General features: G+C 40.5%; 1 long non-coding RNA gene across 1 annotated transcript; it reads right to left on the bottom strand.

Moving 5' to 3' along the window:
• Positions 1–295: 295 nt before the first annotated feature.
• LOC123591348 lies at positions 296–3844 on the bottom strand. Its single transcript, XR_006709254.1, has 3 exons — positions 3738–3844; positions 2031–2224; positions 296–985 (listed from the first exon to the last, which is right to left on the bottom strand). It is a non-coding gene; the product is annotated as an uncharacterized LOC123591348 (long non-coding RNA).
• Positions 3845–7194: the final 3350 nt, after the last annotated feature.

Here is a 7194-nt window from a genome sequence, read left to right as displayed (position 1 = left end):
CGTCCTATGCGTCTCTTCCATCGGCCTGTTCTGAGCTTTTATAACAAACTGGTTATCTAGTGAATTCTCACAGAACTCTGGAGTTCTGGGAGCTGCTCTGGCAAATTAATCAAACCCAAGGAGGGGGCCCTGGGAACCTCTGATTTACAGCCAGTTGGTCGGAAGAACAGGTAACAACCGAGACTTGCAACTGGCATCTGAAGTTCAAAGAGGGTATTGTCAAAACCCCCAATCTATACAGCACAGGTGAGAATCTGGGTTTGCAACTAGCATCTCAAGTTTGTGAATAGGGGGAGCAGTTTCTTAAGACCAAGTGGAATCTGATTCAATATCCAGTAGTAGTGTCAGAATTGAGTTGAATTATAGGACATCTGGTGTCAGAGCATTGTTTGTTGTATGTGTGAGGAATCCCCACCCCCAAATCGGAATTGGTCAGAACCTATTTAGGGATCAAATAAGCTAAGAGCTGATTTACAACCAATTTGGATAGTGGTGATTTGAATGAGAGTTTCCACGCAATTAATAAGATACTAGCTGGCTTGCCAATGGCTGAGAAATGAGAAATAAAGTAATGAAGGCAGCAAATGTAGTCAACCCTTTCAAGACCCCTGGTTAAGAAGGGCAGGAAAAAGCTGGATAAAGTGGGGTGGGAGTAGGCAGAGGATTTTCTTTTTTTTTTTTTTTTAACTGAGAAGAATCAAGTATGTGTAAATATTGATGGAGAGGCTACCAACAGAGGTAGGTATTTGTAATTCAGCAAAAAAGGGGTAATAACAGATGTTGTAGGAACCCCAAAAAGGCAGGAATAGGCTTCTAGAGCAGGAATTATCTTGCTTGCTTACTCTTACTTTCCTTACCATTCTCACACTTGCTTTCTTTTCTATGCATTTTCCTTGCATCTTCCCTTGTCAGATGAGAAAAGAATGAAAATAACGGTCGTTTTCATTGCAAATGTTTGCAACAAATTTGTTACTGGCTCTTCCTCCTGCGAAAACATGCAACAAACAGGAAAATCAGATGAGCACTTGTTAAACATGTCATGTTACAGGATAAGAATCCCTTTCATCGAGTACTTGCTATACTGTATGCAAGGTGCAAAGCTAAACATTGTCTCATGGACCCCAATAATTCCATAAGGAGGTTGTTATTAGCTCTAATTTTTACAGATGGGGGAACTTAGGCTTCAATGAGTTAAATATAGGATCAGTCATCAATCAGTACAGGAACAGAACCCTCTTAGTTATCTTAAGCAGAAAGAGATTTCATTTAGGGATCTGATTACTTAATAAATCACTTAGTATATCAGTTGAAGAAGAGAACTTTAGGCTGGGCCTCCAGGACTGACTCCCAGAAAACCGCGTGCCAAAGAAGTGGCAACGTTTGCCACATTCTCTGGAATTGTTGATTCAACCACCATACAGTGGTGGTTATGCAGGGGAAAACAAGAGCCCAATGATGCCACCACAGTTTAACATCCAGAAGCTAAATTAGACATTGGGATGTTGCTTCAGGAGAAAATTTTTTAAAAACACAGGATTTTTTTTTTTTTTTTTTGCCACCAACAAAAACACGGGCCCTGCCTCACTTTCACATTCTAAATCTCACACATCTAAATGGTGGAATTTAATTTGCATCCAAAAAAAAAGGTTTCAAGGGAGTCTGAGAAACATAGTGTTTAGCTTTCCAGTCTCTACATTATCAGGAAGTACAGAGCATAAGGTTGAAATGGATGCTGGGAGCCAATTCACTGTTAACAACAGAGATGGTTGTCAATAACCTAGGATTCACACAAAACCTTTCTACTACTTTCAGGTTTTCCCTAAATAAGTCTATGGAAGAATTTCCCAATCTGGAGTTGTGCAACATTGTTCTGCAGGATGTTAATTGTTATGCCAGAAAAATACATTTGGGAAGCCCTAGCTTATCCCAAGTAACAATATGTTTTTGGAAACATGGACTTCCATGGACTTCTTGGAACCTTTGATATGCATTTAGGTTATCTATTACCAAAACAATGTTAAGTAACTCACCTCATAACTTGATGGTTTAAAACAACGCCATCTATTATTGCTGATAAGGCTACCAGGTGGCTAGATGGTACCACAGATTTTGACTGGGCTTGCTCACGTGTGAGCTGGCCGGTTGTTGACTTCTCTAGCATGGCCCCTGCCATGATGACATCAGCTTGGTTCTGCTCCACGTACTGCGTTTTCCAACAGCCTAGCTGGAATAGAAAGGCAAGGAGCAAACATGGAGTAGAAAAGCACAGCACATCGAATCTGCTAACATCACGTTATCCAAAGTGAGTCACAGAGCCAAACAAGGGATGGATCAAGGGGCAGGGGAACGTACTCTACCTTTTGATGGAAGGACCTACAAAGTTCCATTGTAAAGGACACGGATGTAGGGAGAACTGAATATGTGGGGGCATTGACGCAATCACTCTACCATGATATGCTAACATGCATCGCATGTCTTTAAAAGAGGGATAATTGTAGAGCACTTTCCAAACATATTTGACTAGGCAATACTCTTATGGAGAGTCTCCTAGAAACACCAATTGTGGAAAAACAAAATTATTGCACAGTTACCTTGTACACATTTATTTACATATCATACCCCTTTCCCCAAACACATATCTACATTTTAAGAAAAACTGTTTCCTTTAAATGATTTACATTACATTCTTTGGACTTGGAGGGTATAATGTCGGGGAGGCACCCTATCTGCTACCAAGCAGTAGCAGACATTCTAGGTAAAAGGCATTTCCTGTAGTAAAGGGTTAAATCAAGGGATCAGAGGCTTTTAGACCAGGAAATAAAGTGTATGTTGTAGAGGCATGTTATGGGTTGAATTGTGTCCCCCCAAAAAAATAGGTTGGAGTCCTATCCCCCAACACCTAAGAGTGTAACTGTGTTTGGAAAGTGTCTTTACAGAGGTAATCAAGTTAAAATGAAGTCATCGGAGTGTGCCCTATCTCATTACAGGTTCTCCATAAGAAGAGGATATTTGGACAAACATATATATAGGGAGAATGCCAAGTGAACACAAAGATGACCATCTACAAGTCAAGGAGAAAGGCTTGAAACAGGTCCTTCTCTCACAGTCCTTGGTTTCTGGGAAGAAACCAACCCTTACTGACACTTTTGATTTCAGACTTTGAGTCTCCAGAACTGAGACAATAAATTTTTGTTTGTTTGAGCCGCCAGTTTGCAGTAGTTTGTTACAGCAGCCCTTGAAAAAGAGTACCAGGTGTCTATTGTTTTTGCCTGCCTGTCATCCATTCCTCCTGTGGTTCTTCTGGGGACCCTCTCCTTCATCCCTCTCAGTCTGGATCTGATCCAATCTATAGTTCCAGGAGTTAGCACAATCAATCCAGGCGCCCACAGTGATTGGTTAGTGAAGACAGGCAGGGATTTTTGTGGAAATCTTTATCAGGAGGTGCTATACTGATAAGATGTAGGCCTGGAGCTAACAGTGGTCACCTTGCTAACAGGAGGGGACAACCTTTTTGAGAGTGCAGCCAATGCAGAGAAAAGCCAGTTGAGGAGAGGGGGATAAAAAGAGTTCTGATAACATATAATTTGAGTACCTGGATACAACTATTCCTGACGCTGCAAACTCTTCTACTTTGTCATATACGACCAACAGCTTCTCTTTTCTTTGGATTTGATTTGGGTTTCTTTCACTAGCAAGTGAAATCGTTCTGATTAAATGATACAGCTAGTTATTCCTACCTGCATCCAACTGCCTCTTTACTTTCTCTAGTCACATTTTTCTTTGCTTCTTAACCCCATCCTGAATTCTCCAGGCAAGAGGTCCTCCCCTTTGCACCTGTGGAGAAACTTTAGTACAGAGGTGAGAGTTAAGGAACCTCTATACACTTCCTATCTTCTTTAGTCTACATGAAACTTGAAAGAAAACATAATCCTAATCCACTCTTTGGATACTCCCCTCTTCCCTACATTCCCCATTAAGCACACATTCAACCTCAGAGAAAGTTTTGCTTTAAAGTGTCAAGAACATTTTGCGGGAAGGATATAAGAAAACTCTAATCTTGGTGAATTTTATCATTCATTGCTGAGTAACATCAAGTGAGTAAAATGGAGAATGGAATACCAAAAGTGGATGAAAGTAAGATTAACTAAAGATCTACTGTCCCCAAACATGTGTTGTTCTTTTAGAGTAAAAATATAGCTTTGAAAATAGAGATTGTACAAGCAGACTGCATATATAATTTTACTTTTGATCATGAAATGAAGCATAGTGGGCAGAAGGTGGACCTAAAATATTCTGAGCTGTCTGTGGTCCTGAAAATGGTTATTAAAAACATGGACACTCTTTATTATTTATTCTTATTACAAGTAATAATGAGGCCTTTCCCCATAAATACAAAATGATCCTTAAAGATTTCTGAATACAGGCAGAAAATTTAATTCCATTTTCATTGACTTTACTCCTAATCAGATAAATTAATGGAGCAAATTGCTTTTCTTATTCTGGCAGAGAGTTTTAAATTACAATAATGTACAACTACAATATAATAATAAATACAAACAGGAAAAAAAATCACTAAACAGGAACTAGAATGCCTAATCTTCTTGGTCTTAATTATGTTTTTCTTGCAAAGAAAAACGTCCAACTCTCATCAGAGCTTAAATATTGCCACATAATCTTTGTTAGATTTTTTCTTTCTAATATTTATAAACAAGAGCCCTTTCGCAATTATGTTATTTCTTTCTATCATGAATAGTCCAACAAATAAACGTAGTTATATATTCTTGATGTTCTTCCTATTTGCAACACATTTTAGGGTTTGGTTTGTTGTATTTTGGGTTTGGTATTGTTTGGTTTTGTTATTGTTAAGGTTAGAGGGAAAAGAATTATTTCTGCAATGTAACTGTCCATCTAGGTCACTAATCTTTCTATAATATGGCTTCCCACAGGGTGGAGGGCAGAAGTGTGCCTGTGAAGAAGGTATTACCCACTCAAATTATCACTGAGGAAAGCGGAGATTCAGAGCACCTAACACTGCGCACTAAATAAGTAGCGGGATCTGTACTTAACGCTGTCTGCCTTCACGTCTGCGATTAGCCTTCCTCAAGCAGTCTTCCTGCTAATTTACCGATATACTATGTTCTTGGTTACTTTGCACTTTGTGGTTCTTTTCCATCATTGTAAGGGTGTGTTTTATCTCCAGAGCCAGATGGTAAGCTCCTAAAGGCCTCGACTTCTGTTGCATCTTCTTTGATGAAGATAAGCCATGCAGCCTGTGGCTCCAAGCATGGGTTTTGCAACTGGACAGGCCAGCTTTCAGAGCTTGGGTCACTAGACCTCTCTGAGCCTCATTTTCCTCATTTGTGAAACAAAGTTAACAGTACCTGCCTTGTACAAATGTGTATGAAGAGTTTTAGCAAAATATCTGATGCATCATAATGTACAACAAATGTTAACTTTTCTGTATGCCACATATGCATAAGATATAAAGATGGATGGATGCAGTGATGGATACTTAGCACAAAGCTTGAGTTTTTAGTAAACAAACAAACAAAAAAGAAGAATCTTTGTTGGGCATTGTGAAAAATACATTATATGATGACTTAGATACTCAAGTAATATCAAATGCCAATAAAAGAAAGTATAATGGTCTTCCTAGTTCCCAGTAAGGACTCAATATACTTTTGTTGAATTTGACTTAAAGGTTGGTTTGCATCCATACACTTTTCTTTGCCTCATCTATGCCCTATCTCTTGGCAATTTCTTTTATTCCTGGGAGTCAGCAGTGATTTTTAGGTGTATTTATAAACCAGAAAGGTTATTGTCCTTAGAGCTCTGGACCTGTGTGCCACACTGCCTAATAGACTCTTCCGTGCCTCAAGGTCAGCATGTCACAAAATGAGCTCATTATCATTCTTCCCCCCCCCCCCCCATTGTACTTCAAACCCATTCCTTAACCCAGGATGTGAGACTTCAGTTGACTTACTAGAAACCCCAATTCTTCCTTACCCTTCCATCCAATCAGCCCCCAACTGCTATTAATACTACCTACAGAATACCTCTTCCTCCACATCCCTTCTCTTTCTCCACTCAAATCCACCACTGCCACTGCTTTCCATTCACACTCTTCCAATAATCCCTTTCCTCCGGGATAGATCCTAACCTCTTTAGTTGGCCTTGACATTTAGAGGGACTAAAAATTCGTATCCGTGTTATTTACTCAGCTGAAAGGAACCAAAAACAGAGATACAAATGTCAGCTTTATTAATGAAAATACAGCCGAAGAACCAGACTCAGGTCTGGGGGAAATGATAGCTTCGTAATACTATCCCCCTAAATTAGATCGCCTAACAGGGGGACATCCACGGATGTTCTCACCCTGTAAGGAGAGACTCCTTTTGCAGTGTGGCCAAGAAGAGATCAGAAGGACTGCTCTGTACAAGATAAAAGAAATGGAGCTGAACTCCCTGCTCCTGAACAGGAGTGAGTGAGGAGGCAGAGAGCCCTGGGGAGTAATGCTGATAGAGGTCTCCCTACACATGGAAATAAGAAGCCAGGAGAAATAAGGCTCCTTCTCATCACACCATCTTCGAGAGTAGCCACATCAACAAAGCCCTTTATGTTGTTGCCCCCCAATTACTTCTCCAACACCTCTCTCCCAGCTCCTTTCTCTGACTTCCATACCCTGAAGCCATTCTTGTCGAAGGACTTGCAGGGGCTGGAACACACCAAGCCTTCTCTTGCTTCCATGCCTTTGTACATATCCCCCTCTAGGTCTCTGTCCAGGAAAATTTTCTCTGGTACTCATCCTTCAAGTCACAGGCATCTCTTCTTGAAGTCTCCTTTGCCTTACTCCCGCAGAGCCCTTCTCTGGCCCTCCCATTGTATATTGTACACATGCCCACCTGCCTGCCCCTAGGTCTGGGAATCTCTCCCTTGCAAGGTTGGAAGTTTTTTTTTTTGAGGACAGAGACTGGCACTTTGTTCTTTGAATTCCCAGGACCTAGGACAGTGCTTGACCTACAGAGTCACCTCCAATACACATGCAACAATTGAAAAATGTATAGTGTGTGCTTCCATTACTTTGCTTCTTCAGCATCCCATTCTCCTTTCTTATAGAAACAGCAGCTTGGCTTTCCTTTGGAGAGCTAACACCCTCCTCCCCTGTCCCATACAGGAGCCCAACAGACCCAATTT

Source organism: Leopardus geoffroyi, chromosome B4 (genome assembly GCF_018350155.1).
Source record: "Leopardus geoffroyi isolate Oge1 chromosome B4, O.geoffroyi_Oge1_pat1.0, whole genome shotgun sequence".
In the NCBI taxonomy this organism is placed as follows: Eukaryota; Metazoa; Chordata; class Mammalia; order Carnivora; family Felidae; genus Leopardus; species Leopardus geoffroyi.
The sequence above is the reverse complement of the archived record's forward strand: the minus strand, read 5'-3'. Positions and strand labels throughout refer to the sequence as shown.